Source organism: Pan troglodytes, chromosome 6, assembly GCF_028858775.2.
Source record: "Pan troglodytes isolate AG18354 chromosome 6, NHGRI_mPanTro3-v2.0_pri, whole genome shotgun sequence".
In the NCBI taxonomy this organism is placed as follows: Eukaryota; Metazoa; Chordata; class Mammalia; order Primates; family Hominidae; genus Pan; species Pan troglodytes.
The window spans coordinates 86,079,711-86,096,368 of NC_072404.2; the positions used below are offsets into that span (position 1 = coordinate 86,079,711).

The window sequence follows — 16,658 nt, forward strand, 5'->3', positions numbered from 1 at the left end:
TGCCTTTCTTCTTTGAGTCTCTAATCATCCAAAGCCAACTTTTCAGTTCCTGAATGCTACAAATTATCTTCTATGAAAGTCATTGTTTTGTCTATGAAGCTTATCATAACTTCAGGGAATTTCACATTTGCATTTCTGATGGACTACAGTCTAAGGTGTTAGAAAATTGGTTTCAGCTTTCCCCACCTTTTTTTTTCCACTGTGAAGCAGCTCATTACAAAATAGACACATTTCTAAATCAAATACTTGAGTTATTATTGATGCATGTAGAGAATAGAGATGATTTGGTTAAGAAATGCCTAAAAGTTACTTTCTTGTTCCCATGATTTTCTAGTTGATTGAATGATTTATATGCTCAATTCCAAATTTAAATGTATGGTTTTTAATCATCATGATATAGTTAGTGGAAGGCTTTTAACCTTTACATTTAAGAAGCCCTTAGTACAACTCAAGCTTATTGACTTCTAAAGCTTAACATACAATATTTTTAAATGATTCAAGTCTATACATTTTATAGGTCTATAGTTTGAGCAATAGTAGAAGAATGTTTAAAGAGCCACTTGTTTTCCAATTACTGTAGTCATGGCTCCAAGATAGGCATGAATCCCCACCCTAAAAACAAAACATGAAAAATTGGCATACTTTGAGTAGACTACCTCTGTAAAGTATTAAAATCTCCAAACACAAAGCGACTCTAAGACTCAGTATAATTCATTTATTCGATGGCACTATAATGGGATTTCTTACACAATGAGAAGCAAGCAAATATTATCTTCTTTAAGTTCTTAAATGTTTTATTTAGTATCCCTAAATTAGGAAGGGAAACTAAACATTCACATAATCAAATATATAGGAGGGATCTGTATATTCCGTATTTTTTGAAGTTTTTTCTACTGGCAGATAGCATCTCATTTTGCTGTGACGGGCATTAAGACTGTGATTTTGAGATACGGTCAACCAAAACTTCATGCAACTAATTCCAGGGTTTATAGCAGAAAAGAAATTGTTGTGTACCTCTCATTACAACTCTTAACTATTTTTAAGGTAGCTTATATGGTTGACTTAGGGAAAAGGATGAAGATCCAGAAGAAAAATAGTGAGACTTCAGGTGATAGAGAAAAAGAGTTACAAAATGTTCTAAAAGGATAAAGCCCAAAGGCTGTAGAGCAACACAGTAATATTAAATCCTGGATTAAAGTGAAATGATTTAGGAGACTTTATAAGACATATCTGCAAAGCAATGCCTTTAGAAATATTTATTTAGTGAGCCTAATTATGTAAAATAGTGAGAATTGGTGACACAGTACAATATTATCTCTTCAGATATTATTTAACAAAATTAGGGAGTTTTGAGTTCGAGCATTTATCATCCTACTAAAGCCTTTAGCACATAGTTAATTCCATGGCATGTATTATCCTGTCTTCCAGAGACAAGTACAATGGGATTAAGGAGGATGAATGGACTGTCTCACTTAGCCTGGGAGATTCAGGTGAAGTTTGTGCACAGACTTGAAAGAAATGCAGAATTTCCTAGGGTAGGCAGGAGATGGGGCTTGCGGTGAGGGAAGTAAATTTCAGAAAAAATATCATGTGCAAAAAAGGTACACTGGTATGAGACAGCATGGTGTCTTTAAAAACTGTAGAGCAGTATTCCGATAGCATTTAGTTTAACTCCATCATTATATTTTTAAGCTATTTTTTGTACTATACTTCTAAAACATGTTTCTATCCTAAGCGAACTTACACAAACACCATAACAAGGCAAAATTTGGCGCTAAAGTATAAGCCATAACATTACAAAGGCAACGCATACAGGAGATTTGATATAAGAGTGTTTTGTACATATTTCAATTATTAGCACAGGGTTAGATATAATTCATCACTCAAAACTGATTGTTTTACTTGTACAGAAGCCAGTATGACTGAAGCTCTCTTTTCAGTCAATTAATGTCCACTTGCCTGCCAGTTTTTACCATACATACCTGTGCCCTCCATGAAGCTAATTCCCCAACTGTTTAGGAAATTCAAATGGAACTCCTAAATAGTTCACACACAGCTTTTGTTAATAAATTACCCAACATATTTCAACCAGGTCAGGCTTCACAGCTATACATTTTTTAAAAAGTGTAAATTAACTCTTGACAAGGGAAATTCAAAACCATTCAAAGGCAAAGCCTGTGAATGAGACAAAGGATGAAAGGAAAATAGATGAAGTAATGCAATAGCCAGCTGAGGAGGAAAGGATGCCAAGTAGCTGTGATACAACAGCATGAAGCAAAGTGACTTCATTAATACTCTGCAAAGTACCAGAATGCTGCACAAGACAACACTTCGTTTCCAAACCAAACACAACCAGAGTTTACCACTATTGATTTTAAGTAGCAGCTGCCTAATTGCTAGAAAGCAGATACTTGAGCAGTTGTTGAGATATGCAAATGCAAATAAGCATTGTCACAAATATATCTGTATCACAGCGAGTATGGCTTTTGGTTTAGTTAGTTACACAATGATTGTGATATTTAGCCATCAGAGTAATTGAACTTTATAAAGTAATCAGCAGTAGCAAACAGGTATATAAATAGCAGTTACTTAGATGATAGTCAAATCACAATTAAAAAATATATAAAGAACTTTATTACTGTGCTTTTATTTCCTAATTTTAAAAACATTTTAATCTATTCCAACAATAATTTACTTTAAAATGATAATCTTTGTCACAAGAATGTTTATTCTATGAATATTTACTCAGCATCTTCCATGTTAAGTGTTTATGATGCAAAAAACAAAAATTTTCCTACAGTTATTTCTGTGTTGCTGACGTTAAAAGAATTCATAGAATAAACAGCTTAGGGAAAAATGATAAATGTGTAATCACACAACTCCTTAGCATTGTTAAATATGTATCTGAAGAGACCATATTATATTATTCAACTCCCTCAAATTTAACAATCTAAAATAGTGATATATTTTGGCTGGTGAAAATTTTAGACTTGACATTCTACTGTGGATTATCAATTTCAAAGAATTACATTGCCAAGAATATGCTACAAATAATGTTCATGTTATACTGAACCTAATCTAGTTTTGCCTCCACAAGTTCAGAAGATACTTCCAATCCTTTGTCAGCAAAAGCATCCATTTTAATTGAGCATTCTGTTCCATTTACTGTATATTTAAGTTGTTGTTATTACATAGCAGGAACTGTACTAGGAGAAGGAGCCAGAAAGGTGGTGACATACTTTTCCTTTCATGGGGAAACAGTCTAATGGAGAGAAGGACAAGTAAGAAACCACAAAGTGTATTTTGGTAAGTGTTTTGAGAGGAGCTCTAGAGGCTCAAAGGAGGAGTTGTTGGTTGGGTCCCCTGAGAAAGCAGGCCTTGAAATAAGGACTTGAATAGAATTAGTTTATTTGGGAAATGATTACAGGGAACACTAGTAGGGAGCGAGGGAGCAAGACAGGAAAGAGATAGAGTCAATTAAAGGCGCGTTGTCCAGCAAGTTCCCACCTGGCTGGCTGAAGCCTAATCCAACTGGGGAAGTTTGGGAAATGGTGTAAGACACAGTCTCAAATTTATCACACCTAAGGGAGAGGGATTTGGAGTATTTATAACTGCCAGCAGTCCTTGGTTGCAGTCTATTCAGAAAGGTATTAATTCTCTTACGCTTATGATTTGCAAAGGAAAAGAAAGTCCTCAGACCAAAACAATAACAGCAACAACCAAAAACTGTTTTCATTTGGAAGGAGGACCAAAAGGAAGGAATAAGGGTCAGGCACTGACTCTACAGGTACTCACTGATCTCTTTGTTATGACTATGGAGTGTTCTTTACTTTATTCCCACATTTTTTCACTGCACTGGGACCTGCATTTTTTTTTCTGTTTTGTCATTTGTCACGTTTGACTTTCTACTTTTCCTTAGTTAGGTCGTGAGACCAATCACAGAAATTATTTATTTATACATTTTCAAAATGTCTTTTCCTCTCCTACCCTTCTTCATGCTATTTCAAAAATTACACCACTGGATACATTTAAATGTTCTTCCTGTTTTGCATCTAAACCCAGCAGTGAACTATCACTAGAGAAAAACACCTGACTTCAGTGAACACCTGGTCTCAGATAAATTCATGACCACAGACCTCAAGTAGGTGCTGAGCACAGCCCTGCCATCCTCTTGCTACCCCCGTCCTCCACTCCCAAACTTGATTATTTCATAATGGCTCCATGGTCAAAGTTTGATAACCATGCCTCAGCTGATAGTCTTGCCTCCTATTTCACTGAGGAAATGGATGCTGTCATAAAACAAAATACTTCATTTTATCACTAACAATTCTACCTAATTATCATTATCTATGCCCATGAACTCCATTTTCCACCTGTTACAACTGATGAACTTCATTGCTATGGCCAAAACTTCCAATGATACACTGGATCTCATCCCTTTTTTTGTCAACTCAAGAACTTTATTCCTACAGTTATCCATCTTTCCTAAAACATATATCTCTATATCTGTAGGATTAGTTTCATCAGCATTTGAACATACTCTAGGAAGTACCACAGTAATGTGAGCTTTAGTAATTAAATACCAAACTAAATAGCATTTCTAAGCCTCAGTTACTTCATCTATCATAAAGAATAATAAAATCTACCTTTTTGGATTATTGTTAGCATTAAATAAAATGAAGCATAAAAAGCTCCCAAAATATATGACATTGGTTAATAATTTATTATTAATATTCTATTACATAGCTAAATATAACAAAGCTAAAATATTGTCTTCTCTCAAGCATATCTTGATTTGTACATTCATTCTGGAACAGATACTCAGACTCAAAGCTCACTGGAGAGCAGAATGAGTATTCCAAAAATGGCCATCATATGTCTGGACCCATATTCTCTTCTAGAACATTGCCCCTACTCCATCAAGAAGTTGAGTGTATGTACTGCTCTCTGAACCTGGGTAGGTCCTTATGACTTTTTGACTTTTTCAACTGATATGGTATGGCAGAAGCAAAGCTGTGTACATCTAAGGCTAGGCATTAAAAGGGGATAGTGCATCCGCCTGGTGCTAGTGCTCTCTCGCTCTCTCTCTTTTCTCCCTCTCTCTGTCTCTTTCTCTCCTTCTCTTAAAATGATCACCCCTGGAAATGAGCCAAGTAACCCAGGCTACTTGGACCAGCCCATGTTGAAAGAAACTGAAGTTCCCACTCTGTAGTCATGGCTATGCTTTACAGCTGACAGAGCACCACCTTGCCTGCTGTGTGAGTGAGCCATCTTAGAAGCAGATCCTCCAGTGTTCAGATGACTCACATCATCTGGTGTTGTATAGATATGGCTTTTACATAATGACACAAACTCAATATTTTTAAAACATTTATTCATGGAGTAACACTGCCAACTTGGACTGTGAGAGCAGAGACATTAAAAAATGAAAAGGGGTCTTTAGACTCCAAATTTATACAAGCAGGAAGCAGACTGAGAAAACTACTTCATCAAACACATGTTACATATTATGGAAGAGGAAGGATAATTCAGAAGCAGAACCAAGAATTTAAAGACCAGACCCAAGAGCCATGGAGCTGACATGACAAAGTGCCACAGACTGGGTGACTTAAACAACAGAACTTGATTTTCTCACAGTTTTGGAGGCTAGAAGTCTGAAGTGGAAGTGTCAGAAGGGTTCGTTTTTCCTATGGCTTGACTTCTTGGCTTATAGATTGCTGTCTTCTCCTTACATCTTCCCAGTGGTCTTTCCTCTGTGTGTGTCTTGCTTAATTTCTTCTTCTTAAAAGAATGCCAGTCATATTGGACAAGAGCTACCCGTACAACCTCATTTTAATTAACTCTTTAAACATCCTACTCCTGATGAAGAGTAAACTGAGGCTCAATAAAACCTTAAAGAGTTTATTTGAGCAAGCAACAATTCATGAGTTGGGTAGCTCCAAACCAGAAGTGGTTCAAGAGCTCCAGTGAGGAAATGCAAGGAGGAGGCTTTTATAGGATGAATACAGAGGGAAAGCAAAGAAAATATTTGATTGAGTACAATTATACAATTGCCTTCTTTGGCCTATCCCATTGGAAAGTCTCTAGTTTTACAATTATAAGTTTATTGGCTACTTCTGATTGGTTGAGCTTAAGCTCTGCTTTTCTTTAATATAGGCATTTACAAGAAGTAGCTCAAGTTAAGTTTCACTGATGTTCGCAAATCAAGCAAGGTTTAAGTCATTTATGAGGCCTCACTGGTTTCATCTTCTCAGAGATTTTTTAGGCCTTGTCTCCATTTTAAGGTATTTTAACACTCCAAATACAGTCATATTCTAAGGTACTTGGGATTGGGATTTCAGCATATAAATTTGTGGGGACACAATCCAACCCATAACACCACTGCTTTGGGATTTCTTCTTACATGGTAATAGATAATCCAAACATCCCCTGTTTCCTGATAATATCCTAAATTGTTTACACAGCAATTCTGGGAGTGTCCTTTCTCATTCACTTTTGAACCATTTAAGGACTAGGACTTTACTTTGTGTTTCTGTAGTCTTCATGCATAGCACAAATTTCACAATCAAAGCAGCCCTGGCACATAATAGGTCTTCAATAAATGTTTGATGATTAAATTCCTCAAAGGCCGCATCATGCTCTCTAAATGTTTTTTCAATGTGCATTTCTTAGAATGGTCTACTGTCATCTATTCTGTGATGGAAGAGGCAGTGTCACTTTTTTTGGCTAATAATTGTCAACTCAGCATTCAAAGCCCTGCAATTTGACTCCAGTCTATCTTTCTTGCCTCATTTTTCACTTCCCCTTACCACTTGCACTACACTTCAACCTGTCTTGGCCATAAGCTCTTTCTTCATCATGTTCCACATTTTTTCCATTGTTGGCTATGAATAAGTGGGCAAATGTGCAGAGGTCTACTTCCTTTTGGATATTTTTCTTGATTCCTCCTAACCATCTAAGATAATTGTTGTTTCTGGTAAACGCTTTTACACCATTTTGTACTTTGGCACTCACCTTATTCTATCATGTAATTCATTCATATGTAAACTCCTTCTACCTTAGTTCTCAGATTGTAAGCTGCTGTAAGGAGTGCTTCATGTTCATATTTACACTCCCTGAAGTCCTCAGAAGAACATTTGTAGCTTAGTAGATCCTCAAGTATATGTTAAACTGCCTTAAATTGATTAAAAACTAACTTAAGTCATCTCCCCTTATGGATATTAAGTATATTGACTTTAAAGGGTTTTCTTGCTGCTACAAGTCATAACAGTAAATAGATATAGAGAGAAATGTTTACAAGGACTATAATTAAGCAAAATAGGCTTTCTCTGACTTTTGCAAGCAAACTAATTTGTGTGTATATCATTTAGAATTGATTAAAATTTTAAATTTAATATCTGAAATTATTTGATTATTTTGGTTCTTGTGTTATAGTTATTTCTTCTGATATCTGATCTGCTATGATGATGTAGGTTAATCTCTTCCAACTTGATTTACAAAACTTGTTTTCAATTGCTGTACCACTCATTTCCTCAAAGGTTGCCTCTCATATCTCCTCATCATATATACCTCTTCAAATTCAATCGAGATTTCAATTCTTCTCACTTCTCCCCAACCTGTGAGTACCACTTTGTTGCACTGTAAAAATGCATAAGAACTCCTTCACATTATTTGAATTTTGCAATATATTACGTATTCTCAGAAAAAGCACTACATTGACACCCATAGTGTTGAACTACATAATTTTAAAAAGAGCTGATTTGAGTACAAAATAATTATTTAACTGACTACTTAATATCTAAGTATATCTTTCACTTAAAACAACTGATGGAATTTCTTTGACCAACACCAGCATCTCATGTGACTTAGTAAAAACATTTGTATATTTAGATACTGGCAACAGAAAAATGGCTTGGAGATTTCTCAGCAAAACTATTCTGTTTCAGAAATGTTTTGTTTCATATTTTATTAGTATATAATTATAATACTCTAAATGTCAGTTACAAAAATTAAATGAATAGTTGTGTTTTTGAATATTTACTCTACCACCTCTTGGTGTTCTGCTCAATAATGTACAGTGTGACTAAGTATAGTAACTCTATGAGTGACTATACAGAATTTCATACCCTTCTCCTCAAAGAGTGGTTAAAATACTCGGAGAACATCTCCATTCTTTAATAGATGTTAGAAAAAATCACTTTAAAAAGTCCTTTAGATTTAATAATTTAAAAAACGGGAACTCCTTTTTAGCAAAAATTTGATTATAAGGGTTTTTTAAGTTTCCACTATTATTGAATGTCAGTTAATTCTTAATTCATTCTTCTGTATCTTCTGAAAAATGTGGCAGTGAAAAAAATTTCAATCAACCACAATTACATGTCTACCAACCCAAGAATCGTTGTTAATTAACCTTTAAATTCAAGAATCAACTAAAAGGAAATGTTCATTGAAATCAGTTTTTAAACAAAATTAAAAGTAAGATTCCAAGCCAATATTTTTTGGTTAAAGTTTTTAGCTTTCAAATTCAGATGATAAAGCAAACTAAATGAATAAACTATGTCTTTCAGTAGCTATAACCCTAGTTCACATAGTAGGAAATTATTGTCATGCTACATGATCAAGTCAACTAAAGTGCCTAGGAACACAGGAGTTATTTAGTCAGTCCAATCTAGACCGTTTTGTTAAGCTCCAGAAAGTATAGAATTTACTTAATTGGCACCCTGATAAATGGTTCTCCAATCTAATTGGCATAATGACCAAAAGGCAGGTACAGTGTAATGTATTTAAATGACTCAAATCAATAGGTTCATGGAATATCTTTTTCATTTAAAGAGAGTTATTAACTTATTCAATGTAGTCTACTACATATCAATGTCTAGCTCCAAATATATTCTAGTATACCTTGTCTCCAGATCTATGATTAAGAAAGAGATTATAAGTGCTTTCTATGGTTTTCATCTATCTGGAACAAAATTGAAAACTTAGCAAAGGGAGATTCTTTTCAACTAAAATTTATCAGAGCTGCACTGAATATACTTTCTTGTTTACCAAGAACTGTGTGAAGGTACTTAAATAAATGATTATTTCCATCACCTATCAAAATGTTCAAAGCCTTGATTTTCATCTGTCCTATTATAGTCCATCTATTGTCTTCTCTGATGCACAGTATCATGAAGAAAAAGTTAAGAATTATTATGAAGGAAGTGTCTTTTCTTCCCTTCAGCAGGAAAGATGAATGTTTTACTCATGAAAGTTATGAGGTAGAAAAATAGCTATTCCATTTTGTTTTTCACTTTTGATATGATATAAATTTCAGTGGAGACCTTAGAGATTCATAAGAAAGAAAATGAAAAACAAAGTCCTCAAAAATACTTTTTTTTTTTGTCAGAAGAGCATCATTATTTATTTATTTTTTTCATGCAAGGTTGTTTTTATTAAGCTTTATATTCAGTTTACAGCTAAATATTACAGGGATTATTTCTTTTGACAAGCAGACAGAGCATCATTATTTTTAAGTTTCTCACAAACTTGTTTGTTCTGTCTCCAGTACTTTGATCTCCTGGTAATTTTAGAGTAATTGAGAATATTTTCTAACATACGTGTCAACATAATGAAGGAGCTGGGACCTAAATGAAGAAGCGACAGAATTTACAGTGGCTTTGAATGCTGGTTCCTGAATGGATTTGCTTGACTGCAATTCAATCTTTTTTGTGGCTCAAGGCTCACTCACCTCTAAAAGGTACTTTGTTTGTCAGAATCGATTTAAATCAATTTCTGTGGAAATTAAAATTAAATATGGTATCCCTAAGATTCTTGCATTTATTTCAATTTTTAAATTATTGATTTATACATGATTTTTATGCCCCTATCATTATATGAACATTTATATAATTATTAGTGCTGATAACCAATATGCAATTTCATTTCTTTCTCTGAGATAGCTTTCATTACATTTACTTTTCACATCAGAAGCTGGCATTCCAGTCTTCTTGAAGCTTAATTCTTTTATTGAAATTTAGTTATAGATATCCCATGATATTCTCTCCCTGGAAGTTGGTATTATAAGCTTGTTATTGTTCATTTAAAGTTGGCTATAGAAGGATATTCTTCCCCAGTTTGTCTTTAGAGGTTAGAGCTTATCAATTTTTTTTGTTTTAAGAAATTTGGGGAGGTTGTTTCACTTGTGATTGTCAAAAGTTCTGAGTTTCTTTTGTTGTTGTTTTTGTTTTTGTTTGTTTGTTTGTTTTTGAGACAGTCTCGTTCTGTCGACCAGGCTGGAGTGCAGTGGCACGATCTCGGCTCACTGTAACCTCCACCTCCCAGGCTCAAGCAATTCTCCTGCCTCAGCCTCCCGAGTAGCTGGGACTACAGGAGTCTGCCACCATGCCTGGCTAATTTTTGTATTTTTAGTAGAGACGGGGTTTCACCATATTGGCCAGGCTGGTCTCGAACTCCTGACCTTGTGATCCGCCTGCCTTGGCCTCCCAAAGTGCTGGGATTACAGGCGTGAGCCACCACGCCCAGCCCACACAATATTTCTTAAAATGTTATGGATTTATATTTTATCTTTTTAAATCCACCATTAATGTAAATGTATTCACCAGACCCTTAGGGTTTCAGCAAAGAACGTGAACTTTTCTCAATTCATTTGTTTATTCACTAGTAATATTTCATATTGAAATTGAGAAGATGAGAGAATTATGATAAAAGTCGCTTTTGTCCAGTCAATGCTATTAAGCGAGTTAACCATAGACATTCTCTCAAATCAGCTAATAGAATTGTATTTTCAGTGGATATTTTTAATTGCATTAAATACAAAAGATATAAACTAAATTATTCATCCTAATTATACAAAAAAGATGATAAACTTAAGCAATATGACTATCTGTATAATTCACTCAGAAATTAAGATTTTCAAATCACCAACAGTTTAGATCAAAACAAAAGGTATAAATAAAAGGCCTCTAACGGTATCAACTACCTCCTAAATTTCAATAACAGAATCTTTTATGAAATTTAAATTAATACGGCATTATTGAATATACACGAAGCAGAATAATCCTTAAATATATTTGTGCCAATCTGGTTTTGGAGAAAGTTTTAAACTTTATGAAGTCCTAATATATAAATTGTTTTTATATTATGGAATACTTACAAATATCTAATGAGCTATCTTGGCGATGAGACCTAAGCCTAAACATAAAATTTATTTATGTTTCATGTATGTCTTATGTACATCACCTGAAGGTAATTTTATACAATATTTTAAATAAATTTGTTCATGAAACAAAGTTTTGATGGCATTTTATTATGACCTGTCACCTAAGATCAAGTAAGAAATTTTCCGACGGCATGTAGGTGCTCAATTTTAGATTTTAGAGTATTCTGGATTGGGGGCATTCCTAATCCAAAAATCTGAAATCCAAAGTGCTACAAAATTTGAAACTATACACACCAATACACACACATATATATATTTAGTTTCCTGACTTGTGTGCCTGTATATGTGTGTGTTGCTTTTACAGACCATGTCTTTGTGTTGGACATGTCAGTTTAATATGCCTGCCATATCCCAATTCCATTTAACATAATTTGTCTTCTTCGAACTCTTAAAAGAGATATGCAACATACCAGCTGACCTCACATGAATGGTTATAGATACAGGCATGCCTCATTTTATTATTATTTTATTTATTGCACTTTGCAGATATCACTTTTTTTTTTTTTTAACAAATTGAAGGTCTGTGGCAATCCTGCATCCAGCAAGTTATTGGCATTGTTTTCCAACAGCATGTGCTCACTTCTTGTGTTTGTGTCTCATTTTGGTAATTATCACAATATTTCAAACTTTTAAATTATTACGTTATGGTAGTCTTTGATGGTGGTCTGTGATCATTGATCTTTGATATTACTATTGTAATTGTTTTGGAGTGCCTGCCATGAGCCACACCCATGTGGATTTAATAAATGTTGTGTGCATTCCAACTACTTTGCCAACTGCTCTCTCATCTCTCTCACTCTCCTTGGGCTTCTCTATTTCCTGAGAAAAAATTGAAATTAGGCCAATTAATAACCCTATAATAGCCTCTAAGTCATGGGTGTTCAATCTTTTGGCTTCCTTAGGCCACATTGGAAGAAGAATTGTCTTGGGCCACACATAAAATATACTATCACTAATGATAGCTGTTAAGCTAAAAAACAAAATCAGAAAAAAACTCATAATGTTTTAAGAAAGTTTACGAAATTTGTGTTGGTCAACGCATATCCTGGGCTGCAGGCTGAGCGTTGAACAAGCTTGTTGCAAGTGTCCAAGTGAAAGGAAGAGTTGCATATCTCCCTCTCACTTTAAATTGAAATCTCAAAATGATTAAGCTTAGTGAGGAAGGGATATTGAAAGCTGAGAAAGGCAGAATGCTAGTCTTTTTGCATCAAGCAGTTAACCAAGTTGTGAATGCAAAGGAAAAGTTCTTGAAGTAAATTAAAAGTGCTACCCCAGTGAACACACCAATGATAATAAAATGAAACAACTGTATTACTGATATAGAAAACATTTTAGTGGTCTGGATAAAAGATCAAAACAGCCACAATAGTCTCTTAAGCCAAACTCAAATCCAGAGCAAGACCCTAACTGTCTTCAATTCCGTGAAGGCTGACAGAGGTGAGGAAGCTGCAGAAGAAAAGTTGGAAGCTAGAGGAGGTTGGCTCATGAGGTTTAAGAAGCTATCTCTATAACATAAAAGTCTAAGATGAAGCAGCAAGTGCTGATGCAAAAGCTGCAGCAAATGATCCAGAAGATCTAGCTAAGATCATCGAAGAAAGTGCCTACAGTGAAGAACAGATTTTCAATGCAGAAAAACAGCCTTCTGTTGGAAGAAGATAGCATCTAATACTTTCATAGCTAGAAAGCAGAAGTCAATGTCTGGCTTTTAAAGCCTCAAAGGACAATCTGAGTCTCTTGTTAGGGGCTAATGCAGCTGGCAACTTGATGTTGAAGCCAATGGTCATTTATCATTCCAAAACTTCTAGGACCCTTAAGAGTTATGCTAAATCTACTCTGCTTGTGCTGTATAAAATGGAATAACAAAGCCTTGATGGCAACGCTTCTATTTACAGCATGGCATGCTGAATATTTTATGCCCTATATTGAGACCTACCCTTCAGACAAAAATATTCTCTTAAAAAATATTACTGCTCTTTAACAATGAACCTAATCACCCAAGAGCTCTGATGGACACATACAAGGAAATCAATGTTGCATTCATGTCTGCTAACAAAACATCCATTCTACAGCACATAGATCAAGGAGTAATGTTTGCTTTGTAGTCTTATTATTTAAGAAATATTTTAAGGCTATAGGGCTATAGCTGCTATAGATAGTGATTACTTTGATGGATCTGGGCAAAGTAAATTGAAAATCTTCTGGAAATAATTCACCATTCTAGATGCCATTAGTGATTTCTGGGAAGAAGTCAAAATATCAACATTTGTAGAAGTTTGGAAGAAGTCGATTCCAGCCCTCATGGATAATTTTGAGGGATTCAAGACTTCAGTGGAAGTCCCTGAAGATGTGGTGGAAATAGCAAGATGAATTAGAATTAGATGTAAAGAATTAGAATTAAAATTAGAATTAGATATAATGCCTGAAGATGTGACTGAATCACTGCAGTCTTCTGATAAAACGAACAGATGAGGAATTCCTTCTTATGGCTGAACAAAGAAAGTGATTGATTTCTTGAGATGGATTCTACTCCTAGTGAAGATACTGTGAACATGTTTTGAAATAAAAACAAATTATTTAAAATATTTCAAAAACTTAGTAGATAAAGCAGTGGCAGAGTTTGAGAGGATTTACTCCAGTTTTGAAAGAAGATCTACCATGGGTAAGATGCTATAAAAGGAAATAGCATGCTACAGAGAAATCTTTCATGAAAGAAAGAGTCAATAGATGTGACAAACTTCATTTGTTGTCTTATTTCAAGAACTTGGCATAGCCTTCCCAATCTTCAGCAACCACCATTCTGATTAGTCAACGGCCATCAACATGGAGGCAAGACCCTCCACAAGCAAAAAAATTACATCTAATTGAAGGCTTAAATGATTGTTAGCACTTTTTAACAATAAAGTATTTTTAATTAAGGTTTGTACATTGTCTTTTAGACATAATGCTAGTGCACACTTAATGGATTACAGTAAGTGTAAACATAAATTTTTTATCGACTGGGAAACCAAAAAATCATCTGACTTACCTTTCTGCAATATTTGCATTATTTGGGGGCCTGGAATTAAGCCTGCAGTATTTCAGATGAATGCCTATAATTAGACTGGAGTGTATATTTGATTCTAGGAGATCCAATCAATAGTCAATCAGTTTTTTCTTTAATTATCAGAAATAAGAGGCAGAGAAACTGTATTCTGAAGGCAACAGGTTCTGCGTTGGACAAGTTATGTAAAAGTTTTGGCCTGAGCTGACAACATTGCAAATTATTACAACCTCCTAAATGATGAATAAACAGAAAGGGTGGGCAGGGAAAATTCAGTTGTAGACTAAAAGAGTGGAACAGACTCTAAGAAGCAAGAAACCTGCAGGATCAGAAAGATGTGAAGCTGAAGTACTTGTTTTAAGATGCCTTGGATCCTATGAGTCCACATTTCCTTTTCAAATCTTAAAATATTCAAAAGAAGACATTTATGCAGCCAAAAAACACATGAAAAAATGCCCACTATCACTGGCCATCAGAGAAATGCAAATCAAAACCACAATGAGATACCATCTCACACCAGTTAGAATGGCAATCATTAAAAAGTCAGGAAACAACAGGTGCTGGAGAGGATGTGGAGAAACAGGAACACTTTTACACTGTTGGTGGGACTGTAAACTAGTTCAACCATTGTGGAAGTCAGTGTGGTGATTCCTCAGGGATCTAGAACTAGAAATACCATTTGACCCAGCCATCCCATTACTGGGTATATACCCAAAGGACTATAAATCATGCTGCTATAAAGACACATGCACACGTATGTTTATTGCGGCATTATTCACAATAGCAAAGACTTGGAACCAACCCAAATGTCCAACAATGATAGACTGGATTAAGAAAATGTGGCACATATACACCATGGAAAACTATGCAGCCATAAAAAAGGATGAGTTCATGTCCTTTGTAGGGACATGGATGAAATTGGAAATCATCATTCTCAGTAAACTATCACAAGAACAAAAAACCAAACACCGCTTATTCTTACTCATAGGTGGGAATTGAACAATGAGAACACATGGACACAGGAAGGGGAACATCACACTCTGGGGACTGTTGTGGGGTAGGGGGAGGGGGGAGGGATAGCATTGGGAGATATACCTAATGCTAGATGACGAGTTAGTGGGTGCAGTGCACCAGCATGGCACATGTATACATATGTAACTAACATGCACATTGTGCACATGTACCCTAAAACTTAAAGTATAATAATAATAAATAAAATAAAATAAAATAAAAATTCACCCAGCCAGTTTTTCTTGGAATATTTTGAATGGGCATTTATTCTTTACAACTAAAATGATTTTCTTGTTTGGCTTTTCTTTCATTAGATAAATGTATACATCTTGGGAAAAAATTAGCATATCAGGACAAAGTTACATTTATACAATTACATTTCATTATTTTTCACTAAAAAAATATGTTACTATAAAGCAGGTAGCAGAGTTTATCTTGGAAAAGAAAGCCAATACAATGATGGTCTTTAAATGTGGATGGAGAGGCATCCAAGGCATGCCAATGTGTCCTACAGCATGACACAGCTGCTGGAGGAGGCAGAGGTGAGGGTAAGAAACAATGTAAAATATTATAAGGGACGTGACTCAAACCACATGGAGTATGTGCACATGTGTGTAAACATGGATAGAACTTATGTTTCTAACAAAGTGATTCATTTTCTGAAGTCAGGGACTGTTTTATTCTCTTGTACTTCTCAATGTCTTGAATAGCAATAAGTCCATAGAAGGAGCCAAATAAATAAATGAATCTGAGTTTTGCCTTCCTCAATGACCTTGGGCAAACTGTTTAATCTTGATCACAACACAAATATTTTTTATAGCTATAATAAACTATAGCTGTGTTGTGATTGGAATAGATGAATGAATGAATGAATGTTTTTTCAGAACCTGTTAGTACCAGCATATTAGCAAGGTTAGCAAACAATCCTAAGCCCTCCAAATCTAGGGCTTTCTCACTTCCCTATCCCCACAAAAAGATGGATTTCTTACTCACCTCACATGATAGCTGCAAATAACTGCTGGTGTGCTCCATGTGTTTTCTCCATCATGGAATCCAGCCTGAAGGTGAAGCTCCTGTCTCCCACATTGCTGATCTGGTGGCAGAGGGAAAGGAGCAATTGAATAACAACGTGATTATGCTTTAAGTTGCTGCTCAGCAATGTCATAAGTTATTTCTACTAACACGTACATTGACCAAAGTCAGTCACCTGACTCAATGGGATGAACTTACAAACCACTCACAGAAACTAATACTGCAAATAACATGGCAATGAGAAGTAGGATATGGAAAGACCCAAGACATTTCTGGATTAGGTATTGTTCCCTGAAAGCAAAACATCTTCAGTTCTTTATTTGTCATGGATCTTGGAACTGACGTCTACAAAGA

The 16,658-nt window shown here is 35.0% G+C and overlaps 1 protein-coding gene across 50 annotated transcripts in view; it reads left to right on the plus strand.

Annotated features, from left to right (window-relative positions):
- Window positions 1-16,658, plus strand: part of LOC104004648 (ras GTPase-activating protein 4) — a 144,711-nt gene that overhangs the window by 75,903 nt on the left and 52,150 nt on the right. For 31 of the 50 annotated variants that reach the window (XM_063814630.1, XM_063814625.1, XM_063814626.1 and 28 more), the window contains 3 exons: window positions 1-4,957; window positions 7,539-7,618; window positions 9,548-9,808. The exon at window positions 1-4,957 is cut by the window's left edge. The gene's annotated coding sequence lies outside the window, so the exon portion shown is untranslated. Of the gene's footprint in view, window positions 4,958-7,538; window positions 7,619-9,547; window positions 9,809-16,658 lie in introns of those variants that run through there. The other 19 variants (XM_063814598.1, XM_063814604.1, XM_063814607.1 and 16 more) reach the window with 10 other exon arrangements.